Source organism: Cnephaeus nilssonii, assembly GCF_951640355.1.
Source record: "Cnephaeus nilssonii genome assembly, chromosome: 7".
Classification (NCBI taxonomy): domain Eukaryota; kingdom Metazoa; phylum Chordata; class Mammalia; order Chiroptera; family Vespertilionidae; genus Cnephaeus; species Cnephaeus nilssonii.
Window position 1 is genome coordinate 97579692 of NC_137078.1, and position 17268 is coordinate 97596959.

General features: G+C 60.6%; 1 protein-coding gene across 1 annotated transcript in view; it reads left to right on the forward strand.

Annotated features, from left to right (window-relative positions):
* Positions 1-17268, forward strand: part of CASZ1 (castor zinc finger 1) — a 147592-nt gene that overhangs the window by 24569 nt on the left and 105755 nt on the right. Inside the window, exon 2 of the mRNA XM_079778227.1 lies at positions 8553-8704. The gene's annotated coding sequence lies outside the window, so the exon portion shown is untranslated. The remainder of the gene's footprint in view (positions 1-8552; positions 8705-17268) is intronic.

The window sequence follows — 17268 nt, forward strand, 5'->3', positions numbered from 1 at the left end:
TCCACGCCCACTGGCGCCGAGCCCCTGGCCCTGCCGGGAGGGAGAGGGGAAGGGTGGTCCGCGGTAAGAATGGGGCGCGTTGCCTTTGCAGACAGCCCCGTGGCCGGCTGCCTTTTTACAGATGTAGACCTGGAGGATGATTGCAAAACTGCTGAGAAACCTGTCAGGAGCTGACTCCAGGGCGGGGCGGGGAGGAAACTGGATCCCACTGCCGCCCGCCCGGCTGCTGGAAGTCCTAGGCCCGGCACCCGCCGTGGGCACGGGGCCTCCTGAGCGCCGGGCCTCTGGGCAGGAGGAGCCGGAGGGCCGGAGGCACCGGTGGCCACACTGCCTTCTCCTTTCCCCTCGGGAAGCTGGAGGCCCAGTTGCCAGGGGCCCGTAACCTCTGCCTGCACGCCTCTGCTGGGGAAGAAAGAGCTGCTTCTTTTTAGGGTCTTTTTTTAAAAAACAAACAAACCCACATTTCCTCCCTAATTATAACTTATGCTTATGGCTCGTTGGAAAATACAAAGAAGTGTAAAGGAAATAATTTTAAACGATGTAGCGCAGGTGTTGAAAGCATGGGTTAGGGCAGTGGTCGGCAGACCGCGGCTCGCGAGCCACATGCGGCTCTTTGGCCCCTTGAGTGTGGCTCTTCCACAAAATACCACGGGCGGGCACGCACGTACAGTGCGATCGAAAAACTTCGTGGCCCATGCGCAGAAGTCGGTGTTCGGCCTATTTTGAAGAAGTGGTGTTAGGACACTCAAGGGGCCAAAGAGCCGCATGTGGCTCACGAGCCGCGGTTTGCCGACCACTGGGTTAGGGGAACCGCGGCCTGGGTTCACGCCCCAGCTTTCCACCCAGGGGGTGTGACTTTGGCTAAGTTACTTACTGTTGCTGAATCTCAGTTCCCTCATCTAGAAAGTGGGGACCGTGACCTTGGAGGGGGTGAGGATGCGGTGTGATGCTCCCCAGGAAATACTGAGCCCTGAGCCCGGCACGCCGCGCACATCAACGTTAGCTGTTTCTGTCATTGTAGTGAATAGTGACTGTTCCACTACCTTGATGTAATCGGCTCTGAAACTTTTATTAAGAATTTGCTTTGTATCGCTGAAATTCTCCATCAAACCTGCGCCGTCCAGGAGAGTAGCCTTGAGTCGTATGTGGCTCCTTACACTGGAATTGACTACAATGAAATCACATTAAACATTCAGTCCCACAGTCCCACCCGCCACATCTCACGTGCTCAGTGGCCACACGTGGCCGGTGGCGGCCATACTGGACAGCCCCGGCTGTTCTACAGGGCGCCGTTCTAAACCGTGGAGGCCTTGGAGTTTTCCAACCTTCGCTTCCTACGTTCCGTCAGTGTCTGTTCGTGGCTGCGTAGTGGTCCGAGGCGTGGCTTATGGGCTTTGAGTCTTAGTGGCTGGGCTGTTGGAGCATCCTCTGGGCTCTGATTGGCCCACTGGTGCTGTGACGCACTCCGATTGGTGCCAGGCAGCAAGGGGCGGGGCTCTGCTTTCCCCCTGTCTGCCCTGGAAGAACTAGAGGGGCTGTCTGCTCAGTCCTCAAGTGCATCCCCTCGGCTGGCTCATCCACACCCTTCACCCCACAAGGCAGAGACTAGGAAGAAGGGGGACATGCTTAAGGCAGCAAAAAACGAGCAGTAGTGACCCACCCTCCACTGAGTCCCCCCCCCCAAGACTCCCCCAGGGAGCCCGCAGGTAGCCTTTCTTGTTGGGGAGTGAATGCCGTGGTGGGGGCTTGGCTTGGCCTGGCTCCCAAGGTCTGTGCAGGCCTCTACTTCCCAGTGGGGGTCTTCAGGGTTCCGGAAGGGCCCAGATGGAAGATGGGGAGACTCCAGAATGGGGGTGCTGGGTCCCAAGCCAGGGGGCAGCTCCAGGGAGATCTTGCAATGGTGGGTGACCATCCATCCTGTGACTGGGGTAGGTGGGATGAGTGTTGGGGTGCTGGGGTGATGCCAGGGTGGTGGCCCGAGCCTCTTCGGTAGCCGGGCGGTCCACACCCTCCTTGCACGGTCGAGGGCAGAGCCCTGGGTGGGAGGCTGTGGGCAGGACGGGCTAGGGAAGTAATCCCCGGGGCAGCGGGCAAGACAGATAGGGAGAGCCGAAACCGGACCTGCTGATGTGGCCCTTTCTGCTCGCGGCGGGTCGTAAAATATGGCTCAGATTTTCATTACGGGCTCTATCGATTATCTTCTGGGATGGATGAATTATAGAGAACATTAAATTTTTTTTAAAAAGCAAGTGAGAGAGGAAATATCTGAATGAGTTGGGGTGGTCGATGGCAGAAAGGGCTGAGCCACCAAGCCTGCGTGGCCTCCGACTCCGAGCAGGGCGAAGACCAGACCGCTCAGGGCAGCAGCCTCCCGCTCCAGCTCTCAGCCTCCCGGGCCTCCGGGGCCTCCCGGGCCTGGCCTTACCGCAAGAGGCCATTGCTCCCCTTTGCTCCCCTCGCCCCATCCCCTGCAGGGAACTGCCTAGGTCCTGGGAGGCAGCCGGTTGGGTTATTCACAGGTTCTGACCCAGGCGGAGGGCCTTCCCCGGGCTTCAGGCCTCTGGGGCTGGAGGTGGGCCCCAAGCTCAGCTGCGTTCTCTCCAGGAGCCTCCTGATGCTGGAGGTGCTCCCTGTGCCGAGGGAAAGGTCAGAGGGCATCGTTGGCCTCCTGGGGTCAGGCCTGAGACGGGAACTCCCGAGGAATGTGGCCACCTGGGCCCGGGGGCCACCTCAGCTTTTCCAGCTTCTTGTTCCTTCCATCCGTTGTCCCCGGCTCCGAGGATTTCCGTTTCCCGTGGTTGGCGTGGGAAGACGTGTCTGGGTCCCACGGCTGTGCATCAGTCAGGTCGGGAAGGGGGGCCTCCTGGAAGCACCCCGCCCCTACCCCCCACCCCCCGCCAAGCAGTAGAGTGCCTAGTGTCAGCTAGGCCTGCGTTCACATTGCTTCCGAGGGTGTGACCCTGGGTCAGAGGGCATCGTTGGGTGGGTCACATCCCTCTCTGAGTCTTGGTTCCTCAGCTGTCCAGTTGAAATAATAACCTCGCTCATCGGATACTTGCGGCAATGGTATGCATTAATGTACTAGAATCCTTAGTGCCTAATACACATCACTCCCCCTCTACGGTCAGTGAACAGGGGCAGTGCCTCCTCTCTCTTCACTTAGCCTGTTTGGTTTATTATGATCCCCATTTTACAGATGGGGAAACCGAGGCCCGGGGAGGTTAAGATAAACTGCCCAGGGTCCCACAGCTTGTAAATCGCAGAGCCAGGATTCATACCTGGCAGTCTGCGTCCTGGGCCCAAGGCGCCTATATGAACCCACTAGGTTATGCCGCCCCAGTGATCTGGGGGTGGGGGGTGGGGTGGTGGCGTATGTGTGCGTACACCTGTGTGTGTGCTCCTGTGCCTACCAAAAGCCTTGCCCTTGTGTGGGTGTCTGGCTGATCCCACTTATGACCCCCCCCACCCCCCCGCTTACTATATGTGGCTACCTCATGGGCAGTGACCCCAGCCTTTTCTGGGCCCTGTTCTGGGTGGAGTGTCTCTCCACCCCCACGCCATCCCCCTCACCCCGGCGTCACCTAGGCTGCTGAGAAAAGGTGGTGGTTTCCATGGATACCCGTCTCCCTCTGGGGACACGCCCTTTTTTGTATAACTCTGTTCCCTCGAGTTGATTGTTTTTGGCACACGGCTCCGTAAACTCATCCAACAATTAAAAAGGGGGGAGGGGCGGAACCAGAGGGAGACGGATCGTAACTGTGGGGTGAGTGGCGCACGCGAGGGCCTCCGGGAGGGGGGTCCCCTCTCTGTCCCCGGCCAGCAGCAGGGCGCCACCTCACCCACGCCCGGAGCAGGTGGGCTCCTGGGGGTTCCGCTGGTGACGTTCTGAGAAGTCTCTCCTTCCGCCTGAGCTGGGTTCTTGCCCCCTTTAGTTCGCCCCCGGAACCCTAAAGGGGCCCCTTCGAGGTGCCAACCTGTCCGTCTCCCGAGGCCACCTGACGCCGGGGGAGGCCAGCGCGGACCCATTTGCATACGGGCGGCCCTTGTTTTGGTTAATTGTGTGTGTGTTTGCTCTGTGTGTGCACCTACCCTCAAATACCGACCGCGCTGGGCGTACCCGTCGGAGGCCGTGTGAGATCACAGATGAAAAATGCAGTGAAAAACACGTTCGTGCCACAACACATCACGTCGGATTTTTGTATTAAGATGTGGATTTTTTTATTGTTTTTTTTTTTTCCTTTTCCATACAGCCCTGGAGTTGGGCAATGGTGCGCGTCTGTGTTTTTGTTTTCACTCCGGGTGGTTTATGAAATCTGCTCATTAGGGCGCTGTCCTCTCCCCACCTCCAGCCTGCCCTTCCACCCCTTTTTCCGCTCAGGGTAGCTCTTTCCCCAGCACCTCCTTTGGGGAGGATATGGGTGCATACCCCCCCCCCCCCCCCCCCCGCCCCTCAACGTACCTTCACGCAGGTGAAAACAGGTTCCTGCGGCCCTGTTCTCAGTCCCGGCATTGCAGTAGGAGGTCCGATGCGGGGGGAGGCAGGAGAAATCTCTGTCCCCCCGCCCCCACCCAGGATAAAGCCCCATCGCTTGCCCCTTGTCTGGAGAGAAGAAATGGAAGTTGTCCCGTCCCCACTGCACCTCCTTGCTTGCGTGGCCCTCTCCTGGGTGGCGCTCTGGTCCCCAGGTAGGTTTAGGGGTTCTGCTCAGCAGGGGGTTCCCTGCAGGACTCACCCCCTCGCGCTTGGAGCCGAGCCAGAAGGCAGCGCCTGAGCACAGCCTTTGCCTTCCCCCTGGCGTGACCTCTGGTGCTGTCCGGTGGCTCTGGGACTTGTGGGGAGGGCAGAACCGAGATGCAGGAGCGGAAATAGCACTCGGAGTGGGTGGGTGGGTGCCTTGATCCTGGGTGGGGACGGAGAGGAGCTTTCCAGCGAGTGGGGCCTTGGAGCCGTCGGCCCCGGAGCCCAGGCCTGGCTGCGGCACTTTCGGGCCGTGACCTTTGGCACGTCCCTTGGCGTCTCTGCGCCTGCCCCTCCTCATCTGTCCGCAGGGACCAGAAGCTTCCCACTTGGTGTTGCCAAGACTCGGTGCGATCACTCGGCATGGCGCTTGGCAAATAGGAGGCGTCCAGTTGGTCCACGTGCCTAGTTCTCACACAGGCCCACTGTCCGAGGGGGACACCCACTCAGCCGAGGGTGCCCTCCGCTCCCAGCATGCTCCCTGGCACATAGTAGGTGCCCGGCCGATTCTTATCGGAATCATTTGGAGGAGGGTCACATAACCAAGCAGGCCCCTCGAGCCTGAACGTTACTCATTCCTGGTGCTCGTGAAGGCGTGGGGAGAGGCCAAGATGCAGGTTGGGGCTTAGGGGAACTGAACAGAATGGAGCGTGAACGTCGCCAGTGAAGGGCTTTGTCGTCCGGGAGGGGCGAAGCTGCTCGGGCCCACCTGATTCTGACACAAAATCAGGGACTGGTTCAGTCCCACGATTGCCCTCGCTGCCCACTGCGGGCCAGCTGGTGTGCTGACTGCTGGGGGCGCACGGCTAACTAGGCCCTGGTCCCTGCCCTTGAGGGTTAGAAACCCCGTGGTGGAGACAGGCTTGTGAGCAGGTGACTTTCATCGGGTGGGGATTTAAATGCGACAGCGAAGGCTGCCTGAGGAGCGGAGGAGAGGGGCGTGTGGGCCTGCGGGACGTAGATTCTGGAAGGTTACCTTGAAGAGGCTGCAGGAAGAGGGCAGGGTGTTTATGGAGCACGGTTAACGCCTTTCACATCTCCTGTGTTTTGTTGTTGTTGTTGTTGTTCAAATATATTTTTATTGATTTCAGAGAGGAAGGGAGAGGGAGAGAATCATTGATCGGCTGCCTTCTGCATGCCCCCCCCCCCACACACACACCCCCTGCACTGAGAATTGAGCCGGCAACCCGGGCATGTGTCCTGACTGAGAATCGAACCCATGACCTCCTGGTTCATAGGTTGACACTCAACCACTGAGCCACGCCAGCCGGGCTCACATCTCTTATTGACACCCGCCCCCCGCCCCCAGCTGCTCAGTAGGAGGGGAAAAGCTGCTGTCTCCATTTGACCAGGGAGGGAGGGCGCTGGGAGAGGAGACGGCTTGTCCGGGAGCCCACGGCGGCTTCAGTGGCAGAACTGGGACTCAGGGCCGTGGCTCCTGATTCTCGGCCCAGCGGCCCGGTGCTATTTCTGCCACTGCGCATGGCTCTCACACCTTCACCCGGAGCTGCCGGCCAGAGAGCTCCGTGCTCTGGGCTTGCACCTCCTGACCGGGATCCTGCTGTTGCCACAGCCCCGGGGCCTGTGCGTGGGAGGGCCCGTCCATGGCAGACCCTGGGGCCTGTGCCCTGGTTTGGTAAATGGGTCAGGCCACTTGGTAGGGGACAGTCCCTGAGCTTGGCCACACCCTGGCAGGGCTGAAGGATGGCAGGAATGGGGAAGACTGAGGAGGAGGAGGAGGAGGAGGCGGCGGCCTGGCCACGCCCTTTATTCAGTTGCTCTTGCTGCCCCGGGCATGCCTCTCTCTGGGCTGGAGGAGGCCAGACAAGGGCCTGGAACCCCCTTTCCCCGTCACTAGAACCCCCTTCTCAGCCAGCACAGGAGACCCCGGTATTGCTCATGGTCGTCATTCATGGTGGTCAGACTCTGGTCTCTCTAGCTCCTGGCCAAGGGTCAGGGAGGGGGCAGTGTTTCTCCTGACCCTTTCTCTGGGGAATGTGTCGGCCGCCTGTAGCAGATGCTGCTCTCCCGGGGGGAGGGGGGGCAGGGGTCATTCTGATGGTGCTGGAGGAGAGCGCCCCCCGCAGAAGAGAGCTCTGGGGTGGGAGGTGTAGGTGGTCTGAGCCACCCCTGCCTCTACCCAGAGGTATTGGGTGGGTGGAGGGGCTGCCCAGGGCTTTGGGGAATCCGGACCAGCAAGCAGGGGAGGGTCAGAGCTCCGAGGAGCGAGTCTCCCGGTGGCCCTGAAGTTCCCATTAAAGTGTTTTTTCCTCTTTTTTAAAGAAAAAAAATATTCCCAAACTGGAAAACAAAGGAAATCCACTTCCCCCAAATCACACGAAACTCACATTAGGGGCCTGGCGGAATTCCATGGAAACCAGGAAACCCGCCGTTAACCCTGTGTGCCGCCGAAGGGCGGGGTGGGAGCCGGCGAGCCCAGCCCCAGCCCAGGGTCGCTGGCCCTCCGCGGCTTCCCCCAGGGAGCTGGTCTCCGGGGCACTGCCCCGAGCAGAGGCGGGGTAGAGCCCATGCTGGAAGCTCCTGCCTTCACCGCGCCAACTCCCCCGTGCACGTAGGGCCCAACCTGGGGGGGGCAGCAGAGGAGGGGTTCGCGTCCTCCGGGGAGGCCCTGGGGGATCCAAGGGCTGGGCCAAGTTGGAGAACCTGCCGGGCAGCTGCCCACGCCATGCCGCCCTGTGGAGTCAGGGCCAGGCCCACTCACACACTTCAGGAACATCAGGCGCCACCGTCCCCGGGCTGGGAGGGGGGGAAGGACTGGATTTCAGCCACCTCCCTCCCTGATGCCAGCCTGTAGGCAGGGTGGGTACAAGGGTGGACAGACCCCCCCCCCCCCGCCCCCATACCCCACTCTCACGTCCAGGAGGCTGGGCCCCCAGGCCTGGGAGGTTGTGCGCCGAGGTCAGTAGCATCTGTATGTTTGCACACATGTGGGCTAAGTTTTCTAAAAAGGCTGAAAATATTTACAGGTTTGAAGTTGAAACGCAAACAGGAAAAGCCCTTTAAAAAGTGAGTGTAGTGGATATTCAAAACAGGAATCACCATGGAAACACCACAATATTTGCTTAAATTGATACAAAGGTTGCCGGTAGCAGGGCATCAACGTTTTTTGGCCACATTTTTTTTTTGGTCCCAGCACCTATAACAAATGAATCTCAACATCCCCCTTTCTGGGGGTGCACGCACACCCTCTTTTCTTCTCTATGTGAAACGGCGCAGTCCCAGAGGAGAGGGGGAAAGAGAGAGAGGAAACCAAACTCCATCCCGGGGAGCTGCAGGGACACCTGTTGATTCCATTTTTAGAGACTCCCATAGGCCACCGGGGGGTCCTGGGAGCAGCTGGGAGCTGGTCGAGGGACAGTCTGGAGGGTGCGCGAGGTTGGGGAGCCCAAGGGTTGGTCCGGTTGCATGGGTCTGGGTCTGACCTGGTTTCCAGCGTTGGCTTCATCCCCTGTCAGACTGACCTTTCACCCCCTGGTGCCGGGCCTGGGGTGTGATCACTTTATTGTTATCTGGGGTGTCACCTGACGGTCTATCACGGTTTCTACCTGTTTGATTTTTTTGTTAGGTGTGACCACGGTGTAGCAATTGGCTCATAATTGTGCCAAGGGTGCACTGGCCGTGCGGTCAGGCCTGGCACTCACCGCAGCCATGCCACCTGCTGACTGGCAGGCAGGCCCGAGAATCTCTTACCTCGCACATGACGTCAGACCCTGCTCTCCGGGCCCTTCTCTCTGGAGTCGCTTTGTGGGTCTCCACTGCAGCCTAATCGCCCATTTCCCTTCTTATTCTGTAGGCGAACACACCTCGCTGACTGAAGGCAAGGACTCCAGCGCAGCCCACCCCCTCCCGGCGGCCTCGCTGTCCCCCCTGTAGAAGGAAGGGATCCCGCAGCTCCAGGGTGTGCTTTGGAATGGACTTCGGACCCCCGGCCCTTGGGAAGCAAAGGTAGCTGCTCCTTGATTCCCAGACGCCACTGGGCAACGTGGGTAGGGGCTGTGGTGGGCCAGTTTGGAGGCCTCAGGGAGGGACTGCCGAGGCCTTTCTCAGAGGGTTCTGACCCGGATGGTGTTCGCTCAGGCACCCTCGGTGAGAGCGAGAAACGGAGGATTGAGAAAAATCCTAGGACACCTGTGTACTGGCCCTGGCTGGGCCGTTCACTCACTGCTGTCTCCCCCTCTGGATCCCGGCTCCCCGCCCGGCATCCCCACGGGGTGGCACTGAATGGTGCCAGCAGCCTGCAGGCGTTCCAGGGCGGCCTGGGCTGTAGCAGACGCCCTGCCTGGGGCTAAGCATCAGGTCATGTCTCCACGGCATCTCTGAGGGCGGTCGGTCCAGCCGGTCTGCAGAGCCAGAGGCGGCTGCTCGGCTCTGAGTTCCCGGGGGGCTGGGCGGGGCTCTCCCAGGTGGGCCTCCAGCCCGGGCAGGACCCGCTTAGAGGAGAAGCCACAGGTGTCTTTAAAAAAAGAAAAAAACCCCACACATTTTATTGATTTCAGAGGAAGGGAGAGGAATAGAGAGAGAGAGATAGAAACATCAGTAATGAGAGTGAATCATGGATCGGCTGCCTCCTGCACACCCCACACTGGGGATCAAGCCTGCAACCTGGGCATGTGCCCTGACCGGGAATTGAACCGTGACCTCCTGGTCCATAGGTCGATGCTCAACCACTGAGCCACACCAGCCCGGCCCACAGGTGTCTTGATCCAGGCTCAGAAATCGCCCCTTGCCTGAGGAAGGTCATGTGTGCCAGGGATGGGTAGTCCCAGGGGCTGATACTGTCCGATATTTACCCTCAGGTATCAAATGGGTTTTCAGGGTGGGGGGTTGACACATGATTGGTTACTTTTCACATATTGATCATGATTCAGTGTTCTCTCATGGTCCGGAGGGAACCAGCCTAGAAGGGTTGGGCTTCAGTAAAGGTGATGGGCAAGGTCTTAGGGTGGGGCTGGGGCTGAGGGCCTGGGGAATAGCTGGGAGGGCAAGGCTGGGGGGTGCCCTCTGGTGTGTGCCAGACGGGGGTCAGCAGCCCTGGTCCCCCTCCTGCGTGCTCCCTCCCCGGGGGCGCTACCGGCAGGCGTGTCCTGCCCCTCCCTCCGTGGCCAGGCTCGGCACCTCTGGACTTTGAACTTCTGGGGAGGAGGCACTGGCAGAGATGGTGCCTTGGTGCCCACTGGGGATTGGGAGGTTCCCCAAGCAGCAGGCCAGCTGCATTCCGGGCCACGCCACCTCGGGGGCTGTCGCCAGCCTTAGACAACAGCCCAGGGATGTGCAAATCAGATGTAAATGTGGCCTTGGGAGCGGCCATGTTGCGGAGGCTGTTCGTCCCGGCGTCCGGCACGCAGCCCCACTCCAGGACTGGTCTGTCCCCTCATAGGCCGTGCGGCTGTGGTCCCTGATGGCGGGGAGGGGGGCTGTGGAGACTCTAGGCTGCCATCCTGCACCAGCACCTGCCCGTCTCTACCGTCCTGGGCTCCTGCCCGACTCTGCCTCCTCGGTGAGCCCGGGTCCTGGGCCGGCTGGCCATGCCTTCGAGCCTCTGGCTGTAGGTTGCCCAGTGCGGTGGCGACCCCGGCGAGGGGGCACCTTTGCCTGTGCTGTTCTCGGTGGCAGGCCTTCTGTTTTCTTTGTTTCTTCAGCAAATCAGGCCCATTCGCTTCTTTTCCTTCTCGAAGTTTCCGCTCAGTGCCGACTCCCAGAGGCCATGCCAGCTGGGATTTGCACCCAGCGTGGGGTATGGGCTCCGTGCATCCTGGGGGACCCCTGCACCCTGGCATCGGCGGGCTTGGGCTGCTAAGGAAGCTTGGGAACTCCGCGGGCTCTGAAAGGGGCTGTCCTGACCAAGCCCCGCCTCGCTGACCCAGCCCTTTCCAGGTACAGGGTCCTCTGGGGCAAGGGTGACCGTGGTCTCAGCGGTGTCCTGCCTCATGACACTGGACTGTGGGCGAGGGGGTGAGTCCGTGCTCCGGCCTGGTCCACAGGCCTCCTCCCGCCTAGGTAGGATTCTCCCCGCTTTTGGCCGCACCACAGGAGGGCTGGTCATATCTAGTCTCCAGGGCCCGGGGCCCGGGGTCTGCCAGGTACTGAGGGCACCGTGGATAAGACAGCCCTGGGTCTCCTGGAGTTCCGGTTGGGCAAGCGGACACTAAGCAAATGCACAAAAGAACAAGGAAGCCATTAGTGCAGAATGGACATGGGATGAGGTGGTGGGAGGTGACCGGGCAGGTGACAGCTGAAATTGATGGGTAGGCAGTGGACAGCCACCTGAAGGGCACGTGGAAGAATATTCCACAAGGAGAGCGCAGCCGGTCCTGAGGGCCTGCGGTGGGCTGCGCTCGGTGTGTGTGCTGAGCAGAAGGAAGGTCCCTGTGCCTGGTGTGGACAGGGTGGGGGCCGGGGCACGTGGGGCTTCGGTGCGCTAGGGGGATTTGGGATTTGACTCCTTGGGGGACAGAGAGCTGCCGGAGGGTTTTTAAGGAGGGGGGTAAAGCGATCTGATTTTCGTTTTTAAAAGATGGCGGGGCCGGAGGTTGGCAAGGGGAGAAGCAGGAGGCCAGAGGGGAGGCGGCCGAGGCCACGGGAGTGGGAGACTGTGGCTGAGACACGAAGGCGGACGTGGAGAGCAGGGGCAGAGTCCGCTGTTCAGAGGGAGCGGTGCCAGGGCCTGCCGATGGGCTGGAAAGACCCCAGGGTGACCCCGGCCCCCCAGGCCTGACAGAGCCGAAGGACCCAAGGCTTACAGTCTCATGGTTTAGGGGGACTCGTGGCTTTCAGAGTCTCATGGTTTAGGGGGAGAAGCACCGTCCGGGCTGGTGAGAAAGCTGGTTTGAGTGGGTAGTCGTCTCTTGGTCAGCACCACGCGGAGGGGAGGCCAGAGGCCTGCCTGTCCCCAGCGCCGTTTCCAGCAGCGATTTCCAGGCTCACTGTCCCCTCGGCCCGAGACCCTGCCCCGAAGCTGTTTGGTGCCTTTGCGCCCCGGGTTCTGTGCGGGGCCTCAGGTTGGGCCCAGACGCTCACATAGTTCCTCTTCCTGTGGCTTCAGATGTGACCTGTGTTCTCACGGGCTGAGCTTCTGCGGGTCTTTCTCCCGTGCGCCAGGGCGCAGAGCCGAGCCGTGGGTTTGTCTAAGGCAGGGGTCCTCAAACTTTTTAAACGGGGCCAGTTCACTGTCCCTCAGACCGTTGGAGGGCCGGACTATAGTTTAAAAAAAAACTATGAACAAATTCCTATGCACACTGCACATATCTTATTTTGAAGTAAAAAAAACAAAACGGCAAAAACACCCGCCTGTGGCCCGCGGGCCGTAGCGTGGGCCAGGACGGGGCAGGCCATCCCAGGAGCCATGCTGTGACAGTGAAGTGATCCCCAGCCCCCCTGGGCAGGCATGGCACAGCCCAAACAGCAAGCCAGAGGCCTGGCTGGAGTGAGCCGGAAGCTGTCGGCCAACTACTTGCCCATGCTGGCAACGTATTCCCAGCCGTACGGGCCAGGTCAGCCCTCCAGGAGAGCTCTGGAGGCCTGACCTCCAGGGGGCGTGACGGAAGGCAGCAGGCTGGCGACGTCTCGCAGGGGGTGACAGGGGTGTCCTAAGCCTGCAGCTGGTGCCTCCGCCCGGCTCCAAGGGGGTGTCAGCCATTCTTCCTGGGTGTGTCTGCCGGCATCAAAACACTGGGCTGGGCCCCGGGGGAGGGGTGTCTGGGTGGGCAGGAGCGTGTGTCTGTGCATGCGTGCGCGGGAGGCCCTTCTGCTTGCTGCCTCCATGGCCTGCGCTAGATCCGCGGCCTTCACTCATAACTGGACTGGACAGTTCTAACTTCCCCCTCCGGGCCTTTGATCTGATGTGGGGCTGGTACTCCAGAGCACACCGCCGGGTGGGGGTGCGGAGGGGCGGGACCAGGAGAGCGAGGTGCTGGCTAAGGGGAACGGGGGCCCACGTCCTCTGCTACCCCCAGGTGATGGTGTGTTGGGAGTGAGGGGGCTCCAAGGTCGCAGCCCCTCTGGGGTGGATAGAGAGCTGATGGGGAGACGGTTTGGGAAGAGTTACTAATCCTTCTGGTTTCTAAGCTGTGGGAATTCTGCCTCATGTGACTGACATCCCCGCCCCGGGCCTCCTCCCTCAGTTTCTCCCCGGTGCCTTCTGCCTTCTTAGCAGAGGCCCAAAGCGACAGGAGTTGGGAGGGGCCCGCAGCACCCACCCCGCCGGAAGCCACCCAGGGGCCTCTTCTCATTTGGTGGCTTGTTTGCCCCAAGGGGACAGCGGCTCGTGGCTTTGGGAGGTTAACGTCTGTGGATGAGGGGAGAGGCGTGGCTGCCCTGCTTCCATCCCCATGACCTTGGACCTCCACCCGGGGCTTGCTGGCGCTGGAGAGGTTTTCACACGAGAGGAGCCCGGGTGGCTGGGAGCGCGTCGTCTTCCCTTACAGACATTCAGGCCACGCTTATTCCACCTTCTCCCAACTGTCTAGAGCCGTGGTCGGCACACTGCGGCTCGCGAGCCACATGCGGCTCTTTGGCCCCTTGAGTGTGGCTCTTCCACAAAAGACCACAGCCTGGGCGAGTCTCTTTTGAAGAAGTGGCGTTAGAAGAAGTTTAAAAAAGTTTGGCTCTCCAAAGAGATTTCAGTCGTCGTCCTGTGGATTTTTGGCTCTGTGGACTAGTGAGTTTGCCGACCACTGGGCTAGAACCCTCCCCAGGTGTGGGGCACCTGGTCCAGGTGAAAGTCCTTCAGCCCAGAGGAGGCCACGCTGAGGCCTGAGGCCATCCGGGGGCCTGTCAGCCCCACCTTCCGCAGGACCTTGGGTGCCATCCACCGGGGCCACCCGTACCGTTCGCTGCCTGCGCGCGGGTAAATCAGCCCTCCGCTCCCCGGTGTCCTCTCCGGTTCGGGGTCTGGGCCCTTCAGGAGCAGGAGCCCCTTCTGACCCCGAGCCTTCTCCCGCTGGCCTGGGGTTGGGCCCCTGTGACCAGAGCGGGTGAGAGGAAGGAAGACGTAATTAATCACTAGTTCCTTCTCCAGAAATGCTAATCGGGAAAAGCAATTAAAAGCAACTTTTTTTCCCTTAGTAATCTGTTAAGAGCTGGTAATGAAGTTTAGGGCCGTTGTGACTCAATGTTTCAGCTTCACCGACTCAAGTCAAAACAATGCAAGCCCAGGAGTTTGCAGGCAGCTGACTGGGCCCGGCTGCAGCGGGGAGTCCCGGCGTTCCCCCGGCTCACCTCACCGTCGCCCCCCCCCACCCCTCTCGCTCATCGTCGCCCCCCCACTCCACCCCCCTCGCTCACCATCGTCCCACCTCATGCTGCTCCCGGCCAGAGAGGGCAGCAGTCCCCGCTGGTAGGGGAGGGTCTGTGTGGCACAGAGATGGGTCCCCCAGGACATTCCTCAGGAGACCCACAGCCTGGAAGTGCATCTTAGGGGACCTGCTAGGTAGGATGGAGTGGGAGGATCACCTAGTGTGGGCACAGAACTCGGGGAGGGTGGGATCTATAGGGTCAAGGGGGAGGAGACAGGTTCCTGGGGAGCCCTCTGGGCCAGCCTGGGGCCCAGACACTGGGGGCTCAGAGCCAGAAGAAGTGGTGGTCCAGATCCTGAGCTCTGACCTCTGGTCATTCATCTTGGGGTTTCCGCTCATTCATGGAGCATGACTGAAAGGTGCTAAGAACTAGACCTGTCTGTAGCGGGGGACGAGCCGGCAAGAACTCCTGTCCTCCTGCAGTTTGCATCTGAGCCGAGGGAGGCCAGTGGGAGAGGAGGTAAAGAGATGACATCCATGTTCGACGGCGCCGTGTGTCCAGGAGGAAGCTAAAGCCCTTTGGAGAACAGACCAGGGAAGTGTGTGCGGCGGGGGGTTGTGGGGGGGATGGTTTGTAATCGTAGGTGTGGCGTCTGGGGAAGGCAGCACTGAGATGGTGACCTTTGGGGAAGGACAGAAGGAGGTGAGGGAGCGAGCACCCTGATTAATACCTTGGAGGGTTGGAGGGCAGCAAGGATGGGAGGGAAGTGAGTGGGGGAAATGCTGTGTGAGACCAGGGGTGTCCCGGTGGGGGCCCCCCAGATGCTGAAGGCCTCGTAGCCATTGTGAGAGCCAAGGCTTTTACCCCGACTGATATAAGAGGCTTTTTGAAGAGTTCTGAGGGACATGATCTGATTAAGCACAAGCTCTTCATTAAAAAGCAAGACCCAACTGTCGCCAGCTCCTCTCCGGACGGGTCCCATTTGTGGCCGAATCTAGGTCCCTCTGCACCCCCCGCCCCCCCACCCCCACCCACCCCTGGCGTGCTCTCGAGCAGGCGAGAGGGGTGCTGAGTGTTCGGTTGGAAATCGCCCTGCCTCGGCCTCTGCCTGCTCCTCCAGTCCCACCTCAGGGAGCCGTTCAGAAACAGGGTCTTGTCCCTTTAAGCAGCCCCCCGCCCGCTTCCCTGGCCTGCTTTATCTGAAGTCCAAGCGCATGTTGTTCCAGGACCGATCCGCTTTAGCTAATTAATAATCTGACAGGAGCCACCCAGGGGATTAGCGGCTGAGCCGAGCTCCACCAAGCCCCAGCAAATGAGCCCTGTACTCCTTGGAGACATGGAGGTGACTTTGGGGGGTGCAGGGAGAGGGGACCCCCCTAGGTGAGCCATGGCATTGGACAGTGCAGAAGTGACCCGTGAGGGGAGAGGGCAGGTAGGGGGACAGTTGTGGCCAGAACCTCTTGTCAGGAGTCTGCTGTTCGGAGGGGCAGGGACTTCGCTCTCCCTCACTGCCCCTCCCCGCCCCGCTCACCCCCCAGGAAACCCTCCTCACCTGCCCGGCGGCACCTGTTGAGCAGCGGGAAAGGGCTGCCGACTCTAGTCAATAAGAATACAGGGCCCGTGGTGAAATTAGGATTTCAGATAAACTGCAAAAAATGTTCATGTATGTTCCATGAAGTATTTGGACATACTTACACGAAAAAAGTATTTACAGTTTATCTGAAATTCAGATGTCACTGATTCTCTTGCAATTTCTGAGGCCCCTGAGCAAGGAGGGCCAGAGGCTGTGGGCTCCCTCCCGGGAACAGCCTGGAGGGCTCCCCGGAAGAGGCGGCACCCTCACGGAGCTGCTTGGAGGCTTGGCAAGCCAGCCGGGGCTGGGGCACGGGGGACTCCCTTGGCACGGTGCAGGAAAGCAGCAAAGGCCAGCCACATGCCAGAGTCTCCAACCTATATTTGGGCCCAGGTGGTCCTTGGGTGAGGAGAGTCCGAGTCTCCTCCCAAGGGTCTGTGGCCAGGGCCACCTCCCGCCGGTGAGGCTGGTGTCTAGGAATAGGCGGGGCCCCTCCTGAGGGCACAGCCTGCAGCTCCTGGGGAAATTTGGGTTAGGTGGTCATCCGCCGTGTGGGAGGGCCAGGCCAGGTCAGCGCAAGGTCACAGACAGCCTGCTGTGCAGGGCCTCCTTCCAGCTTTAAGGCCTCTGGGCGCTGAGCAGAAATACCTGTCTGCTGACCTCCCCGAGCCCCTCCCCAAGGCCTCCGGGAGCCCCGTGCCAGCTCTCAGGGAGGGTGTGCGGGGCAGTGGGACAGGGCTGCCCGCACATCACTCCACGGACCAGGGGGATGGTCTGTGTGGGGAAAACTTGGTGGGGTCCTTCCGGCTCCCTCTCATGACCCTTCTCACCCTAGCTCTGTTCCCAGGGGTCAGGGAGCTCAGGGCAGCGAGCGGGGCCTGCTGCCAGCTGGTGCCGGTCCAGCCTCCTGCGGCCAAGGGGCCTGATGCCAGGCGGGCACGGCCCCCGAGGTGGGAGCCCTGGCTCCCGCTCAGTTCTCCAGGAGTTCACAGCATCCTGTGCCCGGGGAGGCCTCCTCTCGCCCAGCCCCGGCTGCCCCCCTCCCAGCCTTTCCCGGCAGAGCCAGCCGGGGCGCCTTGTGGTGGAGCAGAGGGGGGCTGGGGGTGCCGAGCTGGTGGGAACCTCTTCCGCTTCCCGAGCTCTCAGCCTCTTCCCCAGCGCGCCCGGCGGTTTGGCCCTGTTTCGCGAGCCGTCTGCTGCCCCTGACCGACATCGTTAGCGTGGGTATTTATATTTCATTAACGACATTAAGCCCAAATGGCATTAAAAGCAAAGCTGGTGATAAATAGCTTATTAATAAACAGGAGTGCTCCGTGCTGCCTGGCCTCTCCCAGCCCCGGCGTTAACCCTTGCTGCCCTAGATAAATATGCTTCACCCCAAGACCATCTCCCCCCCCCCCCCCCCCCGCCCCCCGAAAGAGGGGGCTGGAAGAGCCAGTCACGTGTCCTCCAGCTCCTGGCTGCTCTGAGGTCAGTGCCTTTGGGATCACGTGGGGGCCCGTTCTGGGTCACTCGGGCTCACAAAACCCGGCCAGACCCCTCAGGGCTTCCAATCAAGTCTTCACACCCTCTCCGTCACTACTTTTGATTCCGGGGCATAAAGAATTCAAGAAATGTGGCTTTCTTTTTTTAAAGCTGTAAGCGCGCGGATCTTCCCCATTCCTTTGTAGTTCTGTCTGAAAGGAGGTTCACAGAGTATCTG